Below are 3,773 nucleotides of genomic sequence, written 5' to 3'. Positions count from 1 at the left end.
CGGCATGGAGTCCGGCGGGACGCGGGAGAGCGACCCTGGCGCTGGGAAAAGCTGGCTCTGGCCACTCCCCCTGCACGGTGGCCGCCCTCTGTTGTGAGCCTGGGAGCTAAAATCTTGCCTGCTACTTGCAACCCGAAGTTCTGCGGGGTGAGGCTGCGGAGCGAGAGCTTCGGAAGCGCCCGCGCTCACAGACACACACCCCACAAACACAAACCCACGGGCTGTCTGCGCCGAGCGCCTAAAATAGAAAAACACGAGTCACCAACTCAATAAAGGCTCATTCTGTCTACTCCTAACTCTTGGACTGTAGATTCCCAGTTGATAAAATATGAAATCTACCCTTCGGGTATTTTCTCAAGTCTCAGTGGCTGGGTGGGGGGAGGGGGAGGTGTTGGGTGAGAGTCAGGGAAGCCCAATTCAACAGTTTAGCCACGTTTGTATTTTAGGCAAACAATGAGGATGTAAATTTAAGAAAAATCCTTTAATTTGCCGATCAAAGAAAGTATAAAAAGAAAAATGCAAATGATCCCATCTGCTGCTCACAGCTGACTGGTTGCAAGGGAGGACCATGTGGCACGGCCCTGCGCGGGCAGTGAATAGGTAGAATAGATTTTTTAAAGAAGGCATATGTTGGCTCCTTGCTGCCCAGTCGCGGCGAGGGTTTGAATTAACGTATAGTTTGGGATTACCGTACCCTCCTCCTGACCACTCCAATTGGGAATTTAGTAATTATGCAAGTTCCTCCCCTTCGGGCTTGAAATCAAAAGGCACAGGGTTAAGTTTGAGGAACTACGTGGAACATTCTAGAGTTGTATTTGGGTTGCTGGTTTAGAGAAGTCAGTACTAATTGCTATGCAAAATTAAGCCAGCAGTCTGAAAAACCAAGCCCTGCATCCAGGGGGTGCTTTTATAGAAGAATCTATACGTGCTCAGTGTCATTCAAAACAGGATGATGAAAAGAATGGGGCCGAGATAGCAGCCCTTCAAATTCAAAAGACTTAGGTCGCCCTATCTACATTTAAAATAGGGCGGAGGGAGGCAGGGAGGAGGACCGCTTAGGGGAGAATGGTTAATTTATACATTCTCAGAAGGCTGAGGGGAGGCACTTCGATTTCTGCAGGGAACTTGACTTTTACACTTGCACATTAAATAACACGTACGGCACAGTACATCGCTTGACTTAGTTAACAGATACACCAGTTTTATTCTCACCTTCAATTTAATGTGACAGTTATAATTAGAATTTTTAAAGTAGAAGTTGCATTTCATTAGTTCTGTTTTCTAGGATTTCCCAGTAGAAGAGTTAGGAATAGTTAAGTAGCACTTAAGCACATTTTGCATTTAAACCACTTTGCTGTGGTGCTTTAAGAATGTAAAACGACCTTGTTAAATTTTTGGAAAGAGGACTAGATGAAATGTATGTAGTGAGGGGATATATATCTAACCAATCTTTCACAGTGACTCAGGTTTTTAAGTTTTTAAGGAGAAATTAAATAATAAAACAATAGAAATTAACATTTCTCTGTTCATATTGCTTGAAACAAAAGATTTCTGTCAAATACAATAATTGTACTCATGCAGTTGACTTTTCAAAACAACTTTCAGGAAACTCAGACTGACCTTGAATATTATTGTGAAAGTATGTATCTTATATTTGCATAAATGGATCTATCTACTTAGCAAAGTAAGTGGCTTGTTTCAAATAAGTTATTAATAGAAATAGAAGTCATTGCTATCCAAGAAAGGAAATCACCTACCTTCAAATGGTTTTCTGTGTGGTTTTCTTTTTTATATGGAGAAGGAAAATAATGCTTAAAGGTGAAAAGTGTATTGGAATAGTTGTATATAATTTTGGAAACTTCAAGACATAATAGTTCTGAAAGTGCAGTAACAGTTCATGGTTCATACGGATGTGTGTATAAAAACCCTGAAAAATAACAACCTGCTTTTTAGAGGTCTGCTCAATTTGAAATTGCTTAATAAAAAATGCATTTTTCAAGATTTCAAATTAGAGCTGCTGCCATTGATCTAGTCAACTCATTTTCAATTGTACCTGAGTAAAATGTAGCAGGGGGAAAATTAGCTACTTGACCATATAAAACACTGAGACACTAAATGTAAAAACTCAAATGGAAAATTGCATGGCGTTTAATGAAGATTGGGCTATAAAACGTAAATATATATAATTAAGAGTGGCAGACAGACAGACATTAGGTTTCAGATATCTTAACTGTTACTCTAAAGGCTTTTGATTGCTAAAATATATTTATAGTTGCCAAGACAATATTTAGTAGGACTTTTTTTCATAAAGACTTAAAACAACGCAACAGATTTCACTGTTACTTGTGAGACATTTCCACTTTATTTCTTGCCTGCTGGATGTATAATTTTGCCAAGTCTTCAACTTCAAACAGAAGAGTAGCTGGCAGATCCAGATTCTGTGAATACTCACAACAGAAAAGTAAGAGGGTGACAAAAAGAGGGGCATGAAAGGTTGTACTAACTTTATTAAATAGGACCTACAGAAAACATGCCTCAATGGTTAACCCCTGTGTGCTGAAAAAAACAACTATCTTTTTTTTTTTTTTTTTTTTTTTTGAGGCGGAGTCTCGCTCTGTCGCCCAGGCTGGAGTGCAGTGGTGTGATCTCGGCTCACTGCAACCTCCGACTCCCTGGTTCAAGGGATTCTCCTGCCTCAGCCTCCCGAGTAGCTGGGATTACAGGCACGAGCCACCATGCCCAGCTAATTTTTGTATTTTTAGTACAGACGGGGTTTCACCATGTTGGCCAGAATGATCTCGATCTCCTGACCTTGTGATCCAACGGCCTCCGCCTCCCAAAGTGCTGGGATTATAGGCGTGAGCCACCACGCCCGGCCAACAACTATCTTTATTGGAATCTGGAGCAGGTAAGTGGCACACCATGACCCAACATGAAAAAAATGAGGTTTCGAATGAAAAGTTACAGATAATTTGTGCTGGACATTTTCCTTATGTGTAGAAGAACTATTTAATAATTTATAGCAGCTTGAGATTGTAAACACACAATACAGCCATCAGGATCTGATTTTTGTTGAATATCTGGTTTGCACAATAGGATTCTGCAAAAAGAAACATGAGGGAGAGTGAAAACTGCTGCAGTCCCACTCTCAATTTCAAGCCCTTGAGAAAACAAATGGCAATCTGAACTGTAGCTCATTCTGAGCCCACGCTGCTGGCTGGAGGCACTGTAGCCACTAGGGCCCCCGCACCCAGAGGGGTGCCCAAGGGCCTGCACTTAGGCCTTCCCCAACTGATCACAGCTGCAGGGACAGGCAGGAAGCAGGGAGCAAGTGTTGGCTGGCTTCCCAGCCAATCAGAGCTCATTAAAAATGAAGAAAAAGGAGACACATACTGCTCTTGCAATTGACCGATGTTTTAAAAATTACTGTATGCTGTGGAGTGTGGTGGCTCAAGCCTGTAATCCCAATACTTTGGGAGTCCCAGGCAAGAGGACTACTTGAGCACGGGAGTTTGAGACCAGCCTGGTCAACATAATGCGACCCTGTCTCTACAAAAAATCAAAAAATGGCCAGGCGCAGTGGCTCACACCTGTAACCCCAGCACTTTGGGAGGCCGAGACAGGTAGATCACCTGAGGTCAGGGGTTCAAGACCAGCCTGGCCAACACGGTGAAACCCCATCTCTACTAAAAATAGAAAAATTAGCCGGGCGGGGTGGTAGGCGCCTGTAAACCCAGCTACTTAGGAGACTGAGGCAGACAATTCTCTTGAAC

Source organism: Mandrillus leucophaeus, unplaced genomic scaffold (assembly GCF_000951045.1).
Source record: "Mandrillus leucophaeus isolate KB7577 unplaced genomic scaffold, Mleu.le_1.0 Scaffold507, whole genome shotgun sequence".
NCBI classification, from domain to species: domain Eukaryota; kingdom Metazoa; phylum Chordata; class Mammalia; order Primates; family Cercopithecidae; genus Mandrillus; species Mandrillus leucophaeus.
This window is presented reverse-complemented; position numbering follows the sequence as displayed.